At 42.8% G+C, this 22,410-nt stretch overlaps 1 long non-coding RNA gene across 1 annotated transcript in view; it reads left to right on the forward strand.

Annotated features, from left to right (window-relative positions):
• Window positions 1-1,382: 1,382 nt before the first annotated feature.
• LOC123810062 overlaps window positions 1,383-22,410 on the forward strand; it is a 55,203-nt gene continuing 34,175 nt past the window's right edge. The window contains exon 1 of the long non-coding RNA XR_006784173.1: window positions 1,383-1,500. This is a non-coding gene — a long non-coding RNA (uncharacterized LOC123810062). The remainder of the gene's footprint in view (window positions 1,501-22,410) is intronic.

The following is a 22,410-nucleotide window of genomic DNA, read 5'->3' on the forward strand; positions in this document are numbered from 1 at the left end:
AAAGCCTGAACCTCCACCAGGTTTGGGAGAGAGGTGACCGAAGAGAAGTGAACTTGGGCAGAGGGGCTTGAGCAACCAGGCAGGCAGGCAGGCAGTGGGGGCTCCTGCACCGCGGGTGCCCTCACGTTTCCCACAGAGGCTAGGTTTGGGGCCAGGGCTGCAGAGCCCAGGAGCTCCCGGCCGGCCCAAGCCGGCGTCGTGCGCCCGGAGCGAGTCCTCGCCTCGCCTCGCCAGACAACTGTTGCTGCCTTGGAGGAGCCGCTGCTGCGGCACAGCGGCTGGGGTGGCGGCGACGAGCTGGGGCGGCCCACTTTCCCTCCGGGTCCCAGGGCTTGCCCAGAGGGGTGTCTCATTCCCGGTGAGTGGGATCGGAGGACAGGACCCCCACCACCCCTCCCCCTTCACAATGAGTGAAAATCTGTGGCTTTCTATGTATCTTTCCTTCCCTCCTTAGGGCGGTTGCCTTAGCCTGAGGCCAGTGGGAGCTGATCCACCCCATTCTCCCCACTTGGCCTTTGCTGAGGAAGGTCGGCAAGGGGGGTGGTGGTGGTGTAAATCTTTCTGACCCCTCAAACTGCTAATACATCCCTTTTGGGAAAAAAAAAAAAAAGCTATGTCACGTAACCAGGAGCCTGATGGAAACTTCCAAACATTTGCATCAGATGGCAACCCCTGGAGTCCCTATAGGGAAGGGGTTGGGGGGAGCAGCTGAGACCCTTCCCCACCCCAGTCTGCTTCTCCCTGGGGAGTGGGCAGTGTCTTGGAAGCTGCTGGGACAACGTGGTCCCTGGAGCCCAGTCGACTAGCTTAGCTTTTGCTCGTGGTAGAAAACCAGACTGCCTCCGCAGCTAAGGAAGGGGTGAAGGCACCCCAGAGCCCCCTCTCTGCCACCTGCCCTCTAGTGGCTGGGCCAGGCTGGGGGCTTCTGCATGCTGCCCCCCCAGGCTCACTTTCCCCGGCTCTGCTTCTGCACTGCTCTCCCTCTGGGTACCCCCCTCACCCGCAGTTAGAACCAGGGTCCCTCCCTTCTCCTGGCCTTTTCTTCCCTTCTCGCCTCATTCCAAGGCCTGTGGTTGCTTTGAGTCTCTCTGCCTGAGGCTGGAGTCAAAGGCAGGGGTGGAGTCAAAGGTTGGGGGGGAGCACTTGCTGCAGTCTCAGACCAGGGCCCTCTCCTCTGTCCCAGAGACCTCTCAGACGGGGAGGTTTGGTGCGTACCCCTGGAAAACTCCCCTGCACCAGCGTCCCTGCCTCGGAGCCCTGGGCCCAGAAGTGTCTTTCTGTCCTTTTCTTCCCCTTTAGCATCCCTTCTCCTCGATTTCCTGCAAAACGCCCCGGCCCCCAGAGTACCCAGCAGAGTAACCTTACCCATCTATTTGTCCTTTCAGGTGGTCAAACCTGTCCCCGCACCTGGAGGTCTGCATGTGGGGTGGCCACTGGAGGAGGGGGTCTCAGAGGTCAGAGGAGCTGAAGGGTCTGGACAAATGAGCTCTGGAGTCGCAGGTGAGTGCAGATACCTCAGACCTCAGCCCCTCGGTCTGGACAGCCCCCTCTTGGGGACTGTAGCTGCCAGGGATCCAACACTGGGGACTGTCCTCAGTGACTTAGTCTTTGGGAAGAGAAGGCACCTATCATAGACATCATATAGAAAGACACAGTACCCCTTGAGGCAGGTCCCCTTCCTGTCTTACTCTCTAGCATGACTTGGGCCTTGGTGTCTGGAGGCTTCCGAGCCCCCGGTACTAAGGGGCACAGGCCTTACTCAGTGGGCCTCACAGTTCGCTGTCAACCCCCACTTTGGGGGCTGTTTCAGGCCTCTCAGGGGCCCAGGAGAGGTGCACAGTTGGTCGTTTGCTAAGCTCAGTTTCTCTGAGGAAACTAAAGTATTGAGTTATGTCTCCTGAACTGGAGTTCCGTGTAGGACAGATAGAAGTTTCAGGTCATGGGGTTTGTTTGTTGTTTTGTTTTTTTAAGGATAACACATTGAACTCAAAATACGTTTACTTTTTCTATTAACCGGTGAAATCCTTTGTGACAGAGCTTTTTGTTTAGCTGCCTTTCTGAGCTTCAGTGTCATACTGTGATTCTTATTGGGGAATTCTGTTCAACGCTTGGCAGGGAAGTTTGAACCCCCAGGGCTGTTCGAGTTGTGAGGAAGGGAGAAACCAAGCTACGTGGCTAAGCCTTGGCGATTATGTGAGCAAAACACGGGAAGCTGTTAGCAGTCTTAGAGGAGGACTGGAGGCTCGTGCGCAACCAAAGCACGTTACGTGGCAGCCCTTCAGAGCATGACAAAGCAGGCCTGCTTGCTCTGCTCACTCCCTGACCGCCACGTAGGTTTTGTGAAATGTTTACATAGTGAGAGTGGAAGTCAAATAATAAATTGACCGGGATCCTCTATAATCCCACCATGGAACGTGAAGGCAAGGTCTTCAGATCATTGGCTGAACCTATCTTTTTTTTTCATTCCCCTTTTGAATGTAAGAATCCGTGTTAGAGCAATAGGGTTGCTGTTCATTCTAAGAGATTAACATCTCACCCTTTCCCCCCTTTATTTGATATTTTAATGGCAAGAGAAATTTCAGAAAATAATATGGGGGGGGTGTTTATTTTGGCTGAAGTGTAACCTCTTCTGGTCATGGTTGGAAAAAATCTGTCACTGGGCTGGATCTCAAACCTAGATATAATATGTGGCAGGCAAAAGCTGAACAGAGCTAGGCAGGATATATACACCGAAACCTTTGTTTTATAAATAAAAAAAAACAGAGGTTCAGAGAGGCTAAGTGCGTCATCGAGGTCACACAGCTGGGCTTGAACCCAGAATCCAGTCCACTCTGGATTCTTTCTTTTTCACTAAATATTTTATACCACTACCAAACAGTACAGAGAACCCATAAACACAACCCAGGGCATCTGAACAGATTCCCTTCCAAAACGACCTGCGTTTACGATGCCAGGGTTTGAAGAAGAGTTGACAGAAAGTTTCTTCTGTGAGCAAGTAGCATCCTGGGGGTACCGTTGGGTGAAGAACAGCCCCTGCCCCTGCCTCTGACACAGCTTAGCCCTCAGAGCCTTCACGTTGGCTTCAGTGTGCCGAGGGAGTCATCAGCACAAGAAATTTGCTGTGTCACAGAATCTGGTCTCTTTCAAAACCTCTCCCAGGAGCAGCTCCGGGAAGCCTAGGCCCCTCTCCCTATTTCTGTTCGCTGGGCGGCAGTAAGAGCCTCCTCCTTCTGGCCTGCTGGGTTTGATTGTGAACTGTTAGGACAGCAGGAAAAGGTCTGCTTTGACCTCTTCCAGGATTTCCTAATTACTTTGCAAGCAAGGAAGGCCCTCAGAAAGAGCTTTCAAACCACTAGGGGAGTCCGTGTGATCCCTGTCCTGCGGATAGCTTTTAGAATGCTGCAGGTCACCTGCTCGTAGGACAGCTGCTTGGCCTGATCAGTGTTAAGCTTAAGATGTCCTCACCTGTAAAATGGGGACAATAGTAGCAACCATAGGTTCTGGTGAGGATTAAATGAGATTAGGCTTAAAAAGTCTTTTTTTTATCTTGTCAGTGCTCAATGAATGTTAGTTGGCATTGTTATTACTATTATTATAGGTTTTTTTCCTGTTTGACACATATAGCAATGTCATACGAGGCTCAGATCGTACAATCGGCAGTCATAGGACCAGAGCTGGTCCCCGAGTAACAGATAAAAAAAAAGATCATCTTTTCTGGAAGCATCTGTCCATTTGCACCATAGCCTGATCTAACTTCACTGTTTCAGCTTTACGTATTTCCATCAATAACAGCTATTTCGTTGTGTATTAATCATGTCCTCAGTATGTAGGCATGGTAGCCATTCTGTGTGTGCTATTGCAAACAAATGATTCTGGTGGCCTTTTTCATAGACTTGCCCGCTGTTTGCCCCTCCCCCCACCTCCTCTTTGGGACATGTACTAGCCGGCAGCTTCTGACTAGGACATAAGGTTCGTTTCTCTGGGTAGAAAGAAATGGATTGGGAGGAAGAAAATGAAATGGAGTGAAAGATATGATTAGAGCAAAAAGCAAAGCAAGACTAGCTAGCAGTGGAAAGAGTTAAAAGAGTTACTTCTGTCTGGTCGTGACTACTTAAGTTCATCGTGTTGAAGATGATTCTTTCTAGGCCTCAGTTTCTCCATCTGTAAAATTAGGTACATTAAAGCTCGAACCCTTCAACCATTCATTTACTCCACAAATGTTGAATGTTTTTTCAACAAATGTGTATTGGGTCCTTACTATGTAGAAGGCCTTATTTTAGGCATTGGAGATACAAATAAATTTTTCTCCCTTTGGAAACCTAATGAAGATATGGACCTTCGTCCCAGAAAAATAAAAGAAGAAAAGGAAACAAAAACCTCATAGATACCCACAGATATTTTACATTCATTTCAAGGAGTTCATGACCTCCCTAGGCTCCATGAACCCCAAATAGAAATGCTAGTCCATTTAGTCTCGAAGACCTACAGTTTAGAATATTAAGGTTTGAAACTTAGATTGCATCATCATATCTTGATTTCTAGCTGCTCCTCACTCCCCTGCCCCTTGACCCCCCACCAGTAGCATTCTATTGCATGCATTTTGGTCCCTCCTTTTTAGAGAGCAAATATTTGGAACTTAGCAAATGGGGAAAATAAATGTCGAACAGAAAATGAGTAACTGAAAGGCGAAGCAGGCGTGGAGCTGGGGGACAGAAGCAGATGAGAGGTTTCAATGACCAAGCCTAGCCTGGTGCTGCAGAATTTTGAAGAGATGATTTATCTTTTAGGCTAAGTGCTCTTGGCAAAGTCTGGTGACTCTGTGGAGGGAAGAGAGGTTTGTGTTGGAGCCGCGCAGTGTGAGGTCTCAATGTCAGGGCTTGTAGCAAAGTCAGATTTCCTCTCGTGCTTTGGGGCACCAGGGGAAACCACAGCTGGACAGGCAGGGGTACCTTGAGAAGGCATGGAACAGTCCACTTGTTTGATTGCTAGTTTTGGTAGACTGGTCCAATGGGGTTGGCCCCATTGGGGTGGTAGGCTGCTTCTACAGAGCACCGCAAAGGGGCTGGCTTTATGGTAAGCGATGCTGCTGAGGTCTTCGGTGAAGGAGAAATTGTGAGTCTTCAAGGCCCAACACGGACATGAAGAGGTCAATGTGCAAAGGCTTCTTCCTCTTTCCCAGTCTTGCAGAGCCTCTTTCTTCCCTTCCTGCAGGGCTCTCAGAATTCCTCCTTGCAATGGTGAAGGCCTGAGCTTTATCAGTTAGGGCAAAGGGCATTTACTAGCTGTGGCACTGATCCGGTATGGATGCAAACTTCATTTTCGGCGAGAGGTGGATGCCCACCCAGGTCGCATAGCCAGTGGAAGTCACAGCTGGGAAATGACCCTAGAAGTGAGATGCCCAGAGTAGGATCTGAATTTGCAAAGATTTTGTAGTAGGTTGTGGGAGGACAGGGTGAAGTGTATGAATTTCTACTTCAATGAGAAAGCAGCAGATTGCTGCTGCTGAGGCTGAAGTATAGAAAAATCCATCTAAACACAGACTGGTCCTTTCTGTTTTCTCAATGTCCTCATCTGTAAAATGGGGATAATAATAGCAACCATCGGTTCTGGTGAAGATTAAATGAGATTAGGCTTAAAAAGTGCTTTGTATCTTGTCAGTGCTCTATCAATCTTAGTTGTCATTATTATTACTACTATTGTGATAGGTTTTTTTCCTGTTTGACACATATAGCAATGCCATACGAGGCTCAGATTGTACAATCGGCAGTCATAGGACCAGAGCTGGTCCCTGAGTGACAGACAGAAGGTAATCTTTTCTGGAAGCATCTGTCCATTTGCCCCATAGTCTGCCAGTGGCCAGGATTACCCGGCTGGGAGCAAATCAGAATCACTGATGGGAAAATCTTTTTCTCTACTTTATGCATCCCTACACAAAGATTATCTCTTTGCAGTTTCATTGCCCTGTAATTCTTTCTTTTCGAATTCCTGTTAAAATCTGTTGAATTTAATCACAATTGTTTTTGCAAATCACTCTCTTTATATTTAAAAAAAAAGTTTTTTGAGGGGAGAAAAAGCCATTCATTTAGGGTACTTGCCATTTCCTTTTGACTTTCAGCGTATGTCCCATCCTAAATTCTCAGAGCTTACGTGACTCCCTCCAAGGGCAAGGGCAAGGCAAAATAGGAGGGCAAGAGGAGACAACGCTATTTGCTGTCATCAATGATATTTTGTCTTTCCTTTTCATACCTACGGGTTGGGGCAAAAGTAGGTCTACGATTGTGAGTACAGGAAACAGTTTATTCTCATATTATTATGTATTCATTATTGTATTATTTTCCATACAAACAACTGTAAACCTACTTTTGCCCCACCCTGTATTTTATCTTCCTTCTTTCCTTCTTCCAACTTCACTTTTCACAGTCTTTTAAATTATTTTGGCTTCTCTTCCACCCTCCACCCCACAAAAAACCCCAATCTTCATTCTCCTCCCTTTGATCCACTTCATTTGTCCCATCAGGCATTTCCTTTGAGTCTTAGCTGCACACTGCGGGGGTGGTCACAGGAGGACTCTGCTGCGGCCTCTGTTTTCTGGGTGACACTGGGAACAAGGGGCCGGGGCCACATTTGCGCCCTCGAGCCTGTTGAGCATGTTCGAGGCCTTTCCAGAGGGAAAAGAAAAGATGTTTTTGTTTATTTATTTTATTTAATTTTTATAGAAACTGGAGCCTTCTTCACAGACATTTCAACTTTTAACCCAGAGCCTACCCATTGCTTCTATTCAGTGACTTCTGTCTCTCTTTTTAAAAAATGGTCATGAAAGCTCAGGGGCATGTCAAGCACAGTTGCAGAGTGGTCCTTGACGTCTCTTCTTTGCAGCCTCTTCAGGGGAGGATAAAAGCCACTTAGTTAAAGGGAGCAGTCACACCTAATGGCCGAGAGCCCTGGGCTTCGAGGCCAGTGAGACCTGATTTTACTTGGCAGTTCTACTCTTTTCAGCTGAATACCCCTGAGTGGCCTCTGTCTCTGAATCAGTTTCCTCATCTGCAAAATGGGGATAATCAAGTACCTGTTTGGTAGGATTGTTGGGAAGATGAAATATCAGTAAGTTACTTTAGGCAGGTATTGTAGTATGAGCTCAACTGATATTAACTGGTATTATTAAGACCGGTCCATGCAGACCCGGGAATAGAAATAGTCCTGGATTAGTTGGGAGAGTTGAAATAGGAATAAGAGAAGTAGAAAGGTTAAGTCGCTAGGAGTCATAAGGTCAAAGATGAGTCTAAAGTCAAGGAGTGTTGGTCGTACCGAGATTTTCTGGTGGCTGTGAAGTGGGCAGGGGGTCATACTGAGATTTTCTGGTGGCTGTGAAGTGGGCAGGGAACCCGTCCGGAGCGGAGCAAATAGTGAGAACCGAGGGAGCTTACTCAGGGCTCCCTGGCCTCCCAGGAGAGCTGGGCATTCAAACTGTAATGACTGACTCCGCACTGACCCTTAAATGCCTCAACAGGCAAATGCTTTAACCCGTAAGGGAGTCATGCCCCACCCCGGTCAAAGCATCTTTAAGGCCCAGATCTCAGCTTAGTAGAAAAAAAAAAAGTAAACACATAGTTTTAATCTTTCTCTCAAGGTAGAATGAGGAGGTTTTTTGTTTTTGTTTTTTGATTAAGGAATCTTCTTTTTCACCTTTTGAATTCGTGGCAAGAGCATTGGGTCAGGGATAAGGAAAAGAGCAGAAAACGTACTTACTAGAAGTGGGGGTTCTATAAACCAGAAGGGATTGTCTGGAAAATTCTTTCCTTCTTAGCTGGTTGAAGGGCAGTAAGTAAATTGGCAGGCTGTAAATTAATTAAAAAGGGAGAGTGAATCAGATATAATCAACAAATTTATTCTTTAGATTTCCACCACCTCTGAGCGTTAGCACCACTGTTAATGAAATAATATTTATATAAAACAGGACTACAGATTCCCCCTAGTGAATTTCCTTATGCCTAACTTTCTTTTTTAATTAAATGCATTATTATATATATATATGTATATATATAGTTATATGTATATATACATACAATATATATTTAAGGGAGTACAAAAGCTGTCATTTATAAGAAAATTTTAAAAAGAAAGAAATTTTTTTATTGATAGCTTTCTGAATTAAAATTTGCTCATTAAGGTGTTAAAGAATTAAGATGAAAATGTTAAGAAAAAAAAATTTTAGCCTGTAATATTAATCTAGTATTTTCATATATTTGTAGGTTTATAAAATCCCCAATTCATAGATATTTCCCTCTCAAAGTTACCCTTTACGAAGTTTACCTAGAAAAAAGCCTGTTTCACAAGAAATATCTGCATTTAAATATAAAGCAGTCAAGAAAAACAGTTGCTATCTCTTCAAATAACAAATATTTTTAAAATACAGATACAAGCTTCTTGCATTATTGAGGACTAACTATTAGCTTTTGAATTTATTTTTTCATGATGATTTAGAATTCTGAGAGAAGGGAAAAGCTTTTTAAAAGAGGAAAACCTTTAAAAATACTATACTTGTTTTTCATTTTAGGATTGACAATCTTTCTCAGGAAGCTACCCCTCAGCTACTCAGAGATTTAACATGAGATTTTGTTTCTTTTTGTTTGTTTATTTTCTGTAGAGCTTATAGCACTAAAGATACTTTATCCCAGTAAAGATGATCATTTCACCAAAGCTCAATATCTATTTTACTTATGCATACAAAATATTCATTTTTCCTGTGGCATAAAATAGAACTTTCTACAGAGATATGTAATTTTATTAATATGCTTATTTGGGGGAGGTGTGCCACTGTCTTCTACCCTGCATACATTCATTTCTTCATCTGAAAATAAGACCTCTTTTTTACTGAGAAATATAATTTTGGTCAAAAGATCTTTCCAGACACAATTTCAAACTGAAAGCATTTTTTTTAACTAACATTAATTTCAGGAGTTTATGTTTTAGTACTTGGTTTTATCTCTTTTTCTTATCTCTTTTTCTTTCTGTATATGTTCAAGGATTATAAAATTTTAGATCTTATAACACATCAAAATAGATTGTTTTATTTATAATAGTTATAAAAGAATGGACTAAACATGACACTAAATAAGGACTATTGTTTATTTACTGCTTTGCTTTTTGGCAAAATATTTTTACTGTTTTTTTTTTAAATGTAGGAGAGCTTTATAATAAGTTAAAGTGGTAGATTCTTACAGCTGCTTGAGGAGACATAGTAAAATGAAATGGAGTTTGTGAAAATCTCCAAAAATTATTATAGTTCAAAAATCATATATCTAAAAAAAATGTATGAAATCCCCGGTTCCAGAATTGCTCCAAATTACATTTTTTCCAAAATTTTACAAATCTTTGTTTCTCATACCTTACATTATAACCACCAACCTGTTGCATTTAAATGTCCTGTGTCTGCCATAGAAAAGAGAAGATGAGACATGAGGTGATTAAAATGATTATACATATGTACGTCCATCTTCACAAGTTTTTTTTTCATTCTTTCTGTTGCTTGTTAATAATATGCAACTTTGGGGGGTGGGATATGGCTTATAGAGCTATCTTTTATGAAAATGGAGGTTTTATGGTACTCAGGCAGGGAAGTTGATGCCTGCTAATTCTTCTTTCTCTTCAAGGGGGTCAGAATTATAGTTTGATGTCATGCTCTCTTGGAGGCTAATATATATTTACTGAAGGTAGGGAAGGGCAGCTGTGATCTTAAAATATCCTCAGAGGATGAGGGAGAAATACGTCACAGCAAGGAAGTGACTCGGAGGGGCCAGGGTAAAAAGAGATACAGGGAGTTTGTTTCCATATCTCAGCCGAGTGATATTATCAAAACCCTGAAATTGTATCCTCCACGTCCGTCCACATGTTGGCATTTTCATTGTTGTTGTTTTCTGTGTGCGGGTGCGTGCACACACACACACATATAGACGCTATCACAAACAGATATGCTAGCCCATCTTTCTCACCTGGAAGGTAGGACGTAACCATTAGCATCCGAAGGTAGCCTGGCGTTAAAGCATAGTCATGCCAGCTGACTAGTACCCTGAGAGATACGAAGTCCTCTGTTTCATTTAGAATTACAGTGGCGTCTGCCACATAAACAAACTAAATATTGACATGAGTTTTGTCATAGGATGGTTTTTTTTTTTTTTCAAAAGTAGATTACCCTCGAGTCTGAAATAAACCTGGAGCCCTCTTTGCCTTCTTAAAAAGACTGACTGTGGACCTGAGCAGTCTCAGGGCCTGGCAGCCCTCAGTAAGAACATCTTTAAACAGGATTCTTGTCTCCAGCCTTCAGTATGGGGAAATCCCAGTAATGATACAGCAGAGGCACTCTCTAGAATGGTTTAGCATCAGTATCATATAAGATAAAATGACAATTGTCAAATTTCTAAATCCTGTGAAGAGAGGAAAAGCACTGACTTTATTTTCTCTTTGTCAGCTACCATGAGCTCTTCAGAAGGAAAGCAATAGCTAATATAGTTATAGCCTCAGTGTTGCTGTACTGCCATGATTTGCTAATGATTTTGTTACCAAAACATTGCTAGTGACCAAAAAGAAAATAATATATGGAATAGGACGATTAAAGAAAGAAAAGGTAAAATGTGAAAAGAAAAAGGAAAGAAAAAAATCTGCCCACAGCAAATTAAATTTAGAGGACTATTAAAGGTAGGTTTAAACCCATGATATAAATATCAAGGGAGATTTTTCTCTGCTCCCCTCTCTTCCTTCAGCAGCATATACACATAAACCCCAAATTTATGCACAAGGAGTATTTTTTAAACTGATATAGCAAGCTTATTTAAAACTTGAATGCTATTAAATTTGCCCATTATATTTTGGTAAATATAGAAATCAGTATTCTCTGTAGGAGATTTCTTTTTTCCAAACTAGAACCAGTATTGAAAGGGGGAAAGGTCGATTTATCCTTCACCCTGGTAATTGGATTAAGGGCTTTCTGAGTCATAAAGATGGTTAAATTTTTAAAATCTTAATTACTCCATAATGGCACAATCCTTGAAAAAGTAGTAATCATTTTTAAATACCCTGAAGTAAAAAAAAATACAACTTTGGGAAAGGATCTTTCAGGGAAAAAAATGCTAACAGTTTGTACAAAACCAAACAAGAAGGTTGACTATTTTATTAATATATTAAAAATATAGATATGGAGGAAAATGTTCCTTTGGGGGAAATCTTCAGTAAATAAAATACTTTAGAAAGGCATTTAATGTAGTGAAAAAAATACTCTTAAAAAGATAACTAAAATGTAGGAGGAAGTTGAATCTCAAAAATATTTTACTGAATTTTTTGCTGAAAATTCTAATAACTGATGTGGTTTTCTTTTTTGAAAACTGTGTTGATTGAACAACCTTGATCTCTCAGCTGTGCCCCTCCTGGGAGACTGGCGCAGCTTGGCCTTCCCACAGCTGAGAACTGGCTGCATTTAACTGGGAGTCCCCTGCTTTCTAAGGGCTCTCTGCATGTCCCAAGTTTGCTCTGAAAATATATTTTACTGGGGAATATACATTACTCCTTGTTTTTCCTTTCCCTTTCCTTTCTGGATATTGTCTTTTTCTTCAGGATTTCACATCATATTACCCCCCACTTTCTCCAAAATACTCAATAAATTTTTTTTTGTTTTGATCTCCTTTTTTTTTCCTTTGTCTTATTTTTTAAGATTTTTCCCCCTTGCAGAACCAATACCTTTCCCTTACAGCAAACTGATAGTACTGATATAGTCAGGGCCTTTTTATTGGGGCCTCTGTGGCATTTCCACGTGTGAGACCCGATATTAGGCAGCTTTGGGTGAAACAATCTGGGTGGAAATATCAGAACTGCAGAAAGTAAATATTTGCTGTTAACAGAGAGGTGAGTCTGACCCTGGCCCTGGCAATGCCGAAGAGTTTGGTTGTGGCTTTCTCTGACAGAGGGGAAAGGACTCTGTGTGTCCTTGGGGAAGCCGAGAGCTGTGGTGGGCCTCACCAAAATCGAGCTGAAGGTGGTTGCCTTTTGTCTGTGCACAGGCCTTGTCTATAAACTGCATCTTTTCACCCAAACATGCCTGAGGGGAGGTACAGTCCAGTCTAGTGGATGGTTTTGAAAACAATAGTTGAATTCAGATCAACTGGTGATGAAGGAGGGAAGTGATAGCTTTCATCGATTACCTGACAAAAATCAGCTGTTACATGCTTCCTCTCCCCCTGCCGAAGTTGATGCAACACCGTTGATTTATTTATTCATTTATTCGACAAGATTCTTCTGGATGATTAGTCAGATGTTTGATGTAAATGAAGAGAACTTCTTTGTGAATGTTCCATTGGTCTGTGGATTTTTTTTTCACCAGATTCTCCGCTGTAACAGAAACGTGTTTAAAATTAACCCTTTTTAGTGTCTAATGAACAACAACAATGGCAAAAATGGCAACCCCCCCAGGGGGGTATATCCAAGTGATGTTTTTACTATTTAGGTATTTGTTTGGATACATTTAAAAATTTCTTGAAAATATACTTTCATGGAATGGATTGACAGCTTTCCACTTCTCCTTCAGATGCCCACACAGAGGAAACATTCACAGAGCACACACACGCACACACAGAAGGAGAGAGAAAAAGAGATCTATCTCCCTCTTTACATAACGTCCCATATATTCTGGTGTTTGCAGTTTGGCCTGAATAAGGAGCCGATTCCCAGGACATTTTGTGTAGGCTGATCAGCGTAGAATCTTAGCCTTGTATGGAACTGTTAGGGACCCTTGAGATCACACAGCCCAAATTCCTCAAACTCCTCATTTTACGCAAGTTAAAAATGAGGCAGAGTGAGGGGTACCATTTTGCTTCAAGTCCACAGACAATTAGTCATAGGTTTGGAATTAGAACCATCTAGGCTGATGAGGTCTGGCTCTGGGCCAAAAAGAGATGGGATTCTGAGTGCCTGGGTGGGGCAGAGAAAAACAAGCATGAAAAAAACTGGTGTCCTTTTCTGGCTAGGGCATTTTTCTAAGACAGCCTTATCAATATTTAAATATCTGTCACCCTTTCTCTAGGCCATCCAACTGAGTGGATCAGTCTAACTCTTTTTCTCATTTCTTTCAAGTCTCTGGAAGGAGACGCAGTGATCTTTTCGTACGTAGAGTAGCACAACCAACATTTATGAACACCTGAACTGCGTGAGCACGCTGCTGCGTGTTAGCAACAGGGGGACGAGCTAGACGATGTCTATGCAGGTGCCTGGCTCCACAGTAGGTGTTCAATAAATGTCCACTTCCTGCCTGCCTGTAAGGACCGATTTCAATCAAGACAGATCTAAACAGCAGCGTAGACAAGGCACAATGAAGGGAGTCTAACTAAGGGCAACACGAATTGCTGTGGCGTGGATGGGAAGGGATGCTAGCTCTGATGGGAGCTGTGCCTGGTAAGATGAGGAGGGTTTTGCTTGAAAGGTCATGAGTAAAGGCCTGTCGGGCAGTGGGAACGTCATAACCAAGGTCTGGAGTGGTGGGGTATGGCATATTCTGGAAACATCAGGCCATAGATCAGGTCGCTGGGTGGTTGCAATGATGAAGAGGAAAAGAAAACTATGAAGAGAGGGCCCAGATGGTAGAGGACGTTGAATGCAGAGGATTTTGTACTAGGTGTTGAAGGCATTACAGAGCCACTGAAGGCTTTCCACTAGGGGGTTGGTCTGTGGTGACAGTATTAGGGAGTGGTTTGGAAGAGCAAGAACGTGGACGCCAAGCCGGCTCCAGTGAGTTCTGGTCATTAGGAAAGACCTGCCTTTTTGGTATTGCTTCAGAGGAAGCCAGGGCATTGTCTGTGGCGGTGCTGGATGCAAACTCGAGTAGGGTGACACCATTTATGTGATTGGGAGCCTGGTGGTCTGAGGGGCTCCATGGGCTGCAGTGGGGCTACCCGGTAGAATTTAGAGCACCAGTACGGGTCAAGGCCCTCCAAGAAGCAGCCAAGTTACCGGGCGTGAGGGGTGTGTGTGTGTGTGTGTATGTGTGTGTGTGTGTGTGTGAGATCCAGTGTCCCTCTTGGGTGGAAAAGCCTCATGGCTTGGGTGTCCAAATGGCCAGCGTCTTCACCCAGAGGTATGTCACGTGTGCCATGTGTCTGGTCTCCTGGGTCACCCATGCTCCTTCTGTACTACATCTGCTGATAGGCTGGCACCCCCTCCCCCAAGATTCTCCCTCTAGGGGAGGACGAGTTTCTTGAGCTGGGGTCCTTTCCCCTCCAAACCTGACCTCAGTGAATTTGATTTGGTCCCCTCGAATCCCCAATGTCTGTCCATGCCAGTAGGAAAATGTCGTTCTGTGGGAACCGGACCTCCATTCTGCTTTGCCCCACCCTGCAGCTCTCTTCCCTTCTGGCTCTGTTTTCTTGCACCCTGTGCCCACCTAGTCTCCCCTTCTGCTCCTTACTATTCACATCTTTGTCCCTCAGTCCTCTTCCTCTCAGTCCTCTTGCCCTTCCTTTTGAAACTTTCCCACACATACACCTCAGGTCTCTGCTCTGATGTCCCTGCGTCGTGCCTTCCCTGCCAGGCTGAGATGTGACAAGTCAGGCGAGGGAACCCCGGAAACCCTTTTAGGGTGTGCGGACAAGACTCCGTAGGACTGTGGAACGATGCAGGATCATCAGGCAAGTAGGTAGTGTGTGTGTGTGTGTGTGTGTGTGTGTGTGTGGAGGTGGGACTGTGATGTCACATCTACAACCCCCACCTCCCCACTGGCATATGTATCTAGAGAAGGAGGTATATGTCATGGCTTAGACCCAAAACTGGACTTTTAAAAATCTGGATCTGATTTCTAATATCACTTTGGACAATTTGATGGTTTTTGGAATGGAATCTTTTTGTTGGTAAATAGCACATATAATCTCATTTTATTTTTTTATAATATTGTTTCTCTGGTCACCTATACATAAGTCCGCTGTGGATAAAAATTCTTTGTGATGCTGTCCACCTAATGGTAATGAGGGTTTTTTCTAGATCGTAAGACTCAGTGTGATTTTCTAAAAACTTTCTCTTGGACGCTTTTATGCACTGCTTAAGTTCTTAACAGGAAATCAGAATACCAGAATGGAATGAATGATGGCTCAGGTCACAACAGCCTACATGTCTCTCAGGACTTAATCTCTTTCTTTTTCTGGTATATTTTTTGCCAAATAACGGAGGAGATTTTATTTTATTTTACTTTATTTTCTTCCATGGAAAAATCCTCTTGTTTATTTGATGAAACAAAGGTAAAATAAGCTGCCCAGGAACAATTTTAAAATACAAAGGGACACCAACTTTGTTTTATAGCTGCAGTAGCTGGTCCAGCATTCCCTTGCTCCCTTCTCCAGCCTCCTCTGTGGACCACAGCGATACATTCAGAAGCCCGTTAGCTAAGCAGGAGTTTTTGGACCCTTTTCCGTTGGCTATTCACCCGCTCGTTGCCTGTCATGCCTGTGGCCCACAGTATAACATTTAAGATTTAAAAGTAAAAACCCACAGGGAAAAAAGAACCCCATGTTTAACAAACATCCATTTTATTTTTTTATATTTTATTGATTATGTTATTACAGTTGTCCTGATTTTTCTCCCTTTGCCCACCTCCACCCAGCACCCCCCACTCCCTCAGGCTCAGGCGTGTAAGTTCTTTGGCTACTCCATTTCCTACACTGTACGTCACATCTCCGTGGCTATTCCGTAACTACTTATTTGTGCTTCTTAATCCCCACACCTCTTCACCCACCCCACCACACCCCTCTGCCATCATGTAACCAACAACACGCTCACTGCACCCATGATTCTGTCTGTGTTCTTCTTGTTTGCTTAGTTTTTTAGATTCAATTGTTGATAGATGTGTATTTTTGCCATTTTATTGTTCATAGCTTTGGTCTTCTTTTTCTTAAATAAATCCTGTTAACATTTCATATAATGGTTTGGTGATGATGAACTCCATTAGTTTTTTCCTGTCTGGGAATCTCCTTATCTGCCCTTCGATTGTAGGCTAGATGACAGTCTTATGGGAAATTAGCTGACAGTCTTATGGGAACTTCCCTGTAGGTAACTACCTTCTTTTCTCTTGCTGCTTTTAAGACTCTCTCTACATCTTTAACCTTTGGCACTTTAATTATGATGTGTCTTGGAGTGGGCTTCTTTGCATCCATCTTGCTAGGAATTCTGTGCTTTCTGGACTTGGATATCTATTTCGTTCACCAAATTAGGGAAGTATTCTTTCATTATTTTTTCAGATAGATTTCCAATTTCTTGCTCTTTCTCTTCTCCTTCTGGCATCCCGTTGATGTGAATGTTGGACCACTTGAAATTATCTCAGAGGCTGCTTATACTATCCTCATTTTTTTGGATTCTTTTTTCCTTCTTGTTCTGATTGGTTGTTTTTTGTTTCCTTATCTTCTAAATCATTGATTTGATTCTCAGCTTCATCAACTCTACAGTTGTTTCCCTGTAAATTGTTCTTTATTTCAGTCTGTGTTTCCTTCGTTTCAGACAGGATCTTTTTTATCCTTTTGAGGTCGTCACTAAGTTCCTTGAGCATCCTTATAACCAGTATTTTGAACTCTGTACCTGATAGACTGTTTATCTCCATTTTGTTTAGCTCTTTTTCTGGAGTTTTGATCTGTTCTTTCATTTGGGCCATGTTTCTTTGTCTCCTCAGTTTGGCAGCCTCCCTGTGTTTGTGTCTGTGTATTAGATAGAGCTGCTTTGACTCTGTGTCTTTGCAGTGTGGCCTAATGTAGTAGGTGTCCTGTAGGTTCCAGTAGCACAGCCTCCCCTATCACCCAAGCTGTATACTTGAGGTGCATCCTATGTGTGGGCTGAGTACACCCTCCTCTTATAACTGAGCCTTGGTTGCTGTTGGCAGGTCAACGGGAGGGATTTACCTAGGCCAGTCAGCTGCAAGGATTGGCTGCGGTCACTTATCACCAACCTCCACCTTTCTTGGAGGATCAGCTGTGCAGGGGCAGGGTGGCGGTGCTCCGATGTGGTCTGCAGCTGTCCACCGGGTGCATTGGCCCTGGGGTTTCCCATGTGGTGCAGGCCAAGGTCAGTTCCAACCTGTGATTTGTCCAGGGCCACCCTGCCTGAACTATAAAGCAATCTGAGATGGCTGCTACTTGCACTGGGCTTGGCGATTCCCAGGCAAAGCCAAGCTGTGAACCCAGGCTGGCTGCTGCTAGTGCTGGGCCTGGGCTCACTGAGGCCAGGTGTTGCTTGTTTGAGAGGATTTAGTAAGTTGTGAAGCATGAGCCAAGACCAGCCATTCATATGGAAAAGCAGCTCAGATGGGCCTGTTAATTGGGTAGGGTGGAATTTCTGGGGATCTCCAGGACAGTCCAAACAGTGTTAGGCAGGTTGATGGAGTCTCAGATGTGTCACCAGCTTGTGGCTCTGCTGGGGGAGAGTTTAGAAAAGGTTCCAATGAGGTTAGTTTGTAATGGCCTCGTCTTGCGTTGATGTCAGGGACTTTAGTTTCTCCCTGTGTGCCACTGGTGCCTTTCAAGCTGTTTTCCCAGTGCTGACGCTCAGAGGGAGTGAGTCTGAATATGTGGGTCCATATGTGGGTTCTTTAAGAGGAACTGCTTGGGGCTCCAGCAGTTTCTTCCACCGACTCAATCCCCGATGATTTTTGCAGCCAGAAGTTGTGGGGACTTATCTTCCTGGCACTGGAACCCTGGGCTGGTGGGCCTGGGACTCCTGGCTCCCAGAATATCCCTCCCAAATTTGTATCTACTGTGCATGGGCATGGGAGAGCCCATCCGGCATCTGCGCCCCTCCTACCAGGCTGGATGGATATGGTGTCTTTAATTCTGTAGTTATCAGACATCCATTCAACTCAATTTCTGATGCTTCTGAGTGATGGATGTTCTATATTTTAGTTGTAATTTTGATGTGCTTGTGCGAAGGGGTGAGTCATGTCTGCCTACGCCGCTATCTTGACCGGAAGTCAAAACCCACTTTAAAGGTTTTAGACAAAACCTTTGCTTCTCCATTTTCCACTTAATAGATGGGATCGGCACCATCACAGCAGTGCCCACTTTCAACAGTGTCCGGAGGCAGTCGGCACCCCGGATGGGCTTGCAGATGGTTTCTGTGGCCTGGGGTGTTATTCTAGGGGTGCATATTCCTTATCCCATGTCTGCCTTGGAAAATTTTTTTAAAAAATAAAATACTTAGTCTAACACCAAGCAGCATGCCTGTGTTATTTTCTCCAATTCTGCATTTACCTTTCTCACACACACACACACAAAAAGGAAGAAAAGAAAAAAAAAAGAAACTCAACTCAGTCATTTTTTTACACTTAAAGGATTTTGCTGAGCAGGCATGACAGCTAATGGACAGTATTAAATAAGATTCATTAAAAAAAAATACTAACAACCCTCCCACCCACGCACATACACCTAACGTGCTGGTTAAAAGCAACATCCCTTAACCCACCCACCCCCTCACCTGCACTGGTTCAGGGGCAGAGGTTTTCAAAGTCTCACCCAGCTTCCCAAATCCGTGATTATAACTTTGTTTCTTTACATGAAAATCACTTAATTGTTTTTGCCTTTAAAGATAATTTAAGCTTTTAAAAAATACTGCGCGATTTAAAAGATTTTTCCTAAGCACATATAAATAGAACAGTGGGTGGATCGATGAAGATAGACACTCAAGATACGATTACATGCAACACGAGAGCGTACTGATGCTTTTAAACACGATTAATGCATATCATTGTATGAAACTAAAAGGACAAAATTAAAGGAATTGTTAACTTCAAATAAACATTTCTTTCTCAATAGAACTGTCACTTTAAAAAAAACATATCCCTTCTAATGTTGAAAAGAGATGACGAAGTACCTTAACAGGTGGTAGTCACGTTTTTTAGCCCAAATGATTCCGGTTTTGGCAGTATTGATTCCTTCCCTGCTACGCAAGCAGTCTTTTTATTCCTCCCACCCTTTCTCCCTTATTCTGACTTTTATTGTTATATCGCTTACATTATTTTGTTATTGTTAGTTACATTATTTGCACATTATCAAGTTTTGCATTATTTCTGGAACCGTAATTCATAGCTATTGTCTAATATGTGTTTTCTTTATTATATTCTTTTTACCACAACTTCTCTATCCTTGGGTTCTTTATTTGGATTTATTGTTTAATTGGCTGGATTTTATTGTAAACATTTTTTTCTTCTGAATAATTCATTGATACTGTTTCATTGAATTCTTTTATACATGTTGCCTTTATATTTGAATAAGCATACTATTCTTGGGTCACACTTTATGTCTAAAAATCTCTGCGGTTATTTCTCCTTTCTTTCTGACATTGAATATTATTGTGGAGAAGGCTGTCAGCATGATTATTTCCTATTATAGGTGATTTACATTTTCTGACTGAATGTTTGAAAAGTTATTTTTTAATCCTGGATGTTATATTTTTGCATTGTGAGTTTTACGTTCAATTTTTTCTAGAACCCAGCATGTGCTTTTCAATAGACAGAAAGTTCTACCTGGCTTAATATTATTAGCTGTAAGACCTTACCAAGTCACCTGATCTCTTTATGCCTCAGTTTCTTTACCTGTAACATGTAAATAATTATATCTACCTTGTAGAATGGTTGGGATAACTGGAGTTAGCTTATGTAAAGTGTGTGGAACAGAGCCTGATACATAATAAGCATTGTTTTAAAGGTTGCTTTTTTTTAGGGAAATTTTCTTGTGTGAGGTCTTTTCATATTTTTTTCTGCTTTATTGGTTGAGTATGCTGCTTTAAAAATATGTCTTATTTTTTTTTAAGATTTTATTTATTTTTAGAGAGGGAAGGGAGGGAGAAAGAGAGAGAGAGAAACATCAATGTGCAGTTGCTGGGGGCCGTGGTCTGCAACCCAGGCATGTGCCCTGACTGGGATTCGAACCTGCAACACTTTGGTTGGCAGCCCGTGCTCAATCCACTGAGCTACACCAGCCAGTAAAAATATGTCTTATTATTGTTATTATTAACTTTACCCTCCATGTCTATTGGCTTTGCTTTCCGGATTTGCTTTTCTTTTTAATATGTGTACACATTGATTACTTGAATCCCTTTTTTCTGCAACTGTAATTTATTTTTAGCTGTCTCTTCTGTCCCTTGATATTTTTATTTACATGTTAATTTTTAACGCTATTGTTTTGGCATTGTTTCCTAGATCTGCTGTTTCTTTTATCATCTCTTTTTGTTGTTTTTAACCTCTGATGAAGTACTAGTTCTTAATTAGGTGTTTTCTTTAGTTAAATGCACGTGAAGGGTTTTTCTTCTTTCTGGGGTTACAGTTTCTAGGCCGGCTGTTCGAGAGTCTTTTTCATGCTGTGTTTGTGTGTGTGCCTTGTATATTATATTTAGCATTAGTGCCATTCCATTAATTTTTTTAAAGATTTTATTCATTTATTTTTAGAGAGGGAAGGGAGGGAGAAAGAGAGAGAGAAACATCAATGTGTGGTTGCTGGGGGTCATGGCCTGCAACCAAGGCATGTACCCTGACTGGGAATCGAACCTGCGACACTATTCCATTAATTTTTTTAAATTGAGATATAATTGACACGTAACATTATATTAGTTTCATAAACTGATTGATATTGGTATATTATTTATTTTTATTTTGAACATACATACCCATGTTATGTTTTCTATCTGTTTACCCTTCTAGTATTAGTGATGTGTTGACTGTCATCTCACAGTATCATTTGTTGGTCCTTACTGTCTACCTTTAAGAGCTCTGCGATGTTTTCTGTAGCCTGAGAACAGGGAGGCCGGGAGGCAGGGCGGCAGGGAGGACTCGCCTGAGGCAGGCTTTGTTAGACAGCTTAGCTGTACTCTTCCTTCAGAGATTTTGCTGGCTGTCTTGCCTGGGAGTTCACACCCTCTGGTTTGGGTGGGGAGTGGATCTCCATTTGACGGACAGATAATCTCTCTGTTCCTGTTCGGGGCACAGCCCTGAGGCCTCCCCTTGGCCAGGGGCAGCCTCCTTGTCTGCTCTTTGCAGCGGTCTCCACTACTTCCCCATGAAGAAGAAAAGCACTGGGGTATCCTCAGTGTGATTCTTACCAGATTTGGAATTTGAAAGAGGATTTTCATGATTGGCTGGACTGATCACCAGAGCTTTGGAGAAATCAGGATGTGGTTGGGAGACCTACCATTCCATGGCCTGACTCCACCCCAGGACTTACTGACATCTCTCTTTTAGCCAGGTCTCACTTTCTGAGCCTTATAGTATGGGCTGTGCCCCTCTCCTTGTGAGTTGCTACTAGAGAGCTTTGTTATTTCATTAAGTATTGGGGAGAAGTTTCTGTATGCCACCTTTCTTCCTTCCTCTTAACTCAGGGTCTTTCTCTGGACTTTGATTCCATCTCTCTTGTTTCAGTCTCTCAGGAAGACAGGGCTGTACAAAAGTAGGTCTACAGGTGTTCGTATGAAAAAGAATGCAATAATTAATAATAATACAAGAATAAACTTTCATGTACTCACAACTGTAAAACAACATTTTCCCACCCCTGTATTGAGGAGCTGATAGTACAATTAAAAAACTTTTATGGAATTATATTTAGTTACAAAATTAATACCTGCCCATTGTAACAAGTTCAATAGTAAAAGGATATATAATTACAAAGTTCACATTTGCCTCCCAGCAAGTGCCCCATTGCCATTTTTGTGAGGTAACATCTTGGGTGTGAGACGTAGTGTCTTTAAACACACAAGAACCCTTTCGAATCGAGGAGCAACATGAACCCATTGTACTACAATGCGCACATGTAAGTTTGGTCCTTTTGTGCAAGTAATTTGGCGGGATGTTCCCAGGGTGGTCTTGGGACATAATAACTTGAGGTAGACAGTGGTAAGCTCCCTGACAGCAGGGAAGTCCCCCCCCCCACCCCTGCTCCCGCTCCACCACCCCAACACACAGCGTCTACTCAGCACCTTTTCGTATCATTTGCCTTCAGCAGCTTGGGTTCGGCCGCTCAGATTCACGCTGATAACTAGGCCATTGGAAAGATGAGGTGATGTCAGCTTCAGGTGTACAACGTGATTTTGTGTATGTACAACATGTATTGTGAAATGATTACCACAGTAACATCCATCATTTCACATCGTTTTACATGTTTTTCTTGTGATGAGAACTTTTAAGATCTACTTACCTAGCAACTTTCCTGTGCAAAATACAGCATCATAATCTACAGTCACCATGCTGTACATCCCTAGGATTTATTGATTTTATAACTGGAAAGTTTGTACCTTTCAGCCACTGTGGCCCATTTTGCCTGCCCACCTACTCCCACCTGTCTATGAGTTGGCTAGGGTTTTTTAAAATGCTACCGATACGTGAGATCATACAGCATGCCTTTCTCTTCTGACTTCTTT

The sequence above is a fragment of the Phyllostomus hastatus genome, unplaced genomic scaffold (genome assembly GCF_019186645.2).
Source record: "Phyllostomus hastatus isolate PE091 unplaced genomic scaffold, TTU_PhHast_1.1 phas_scaffold_585, whole genome shotgun sequence".
In the NCBI taxonomy this organism is placed as follows: Eukaryota; Metazoa; Chordata; class Mammalia; order Chiroptera; family Phyllostomidae; genus Phyllostomus; species Phyllostomus hastatus.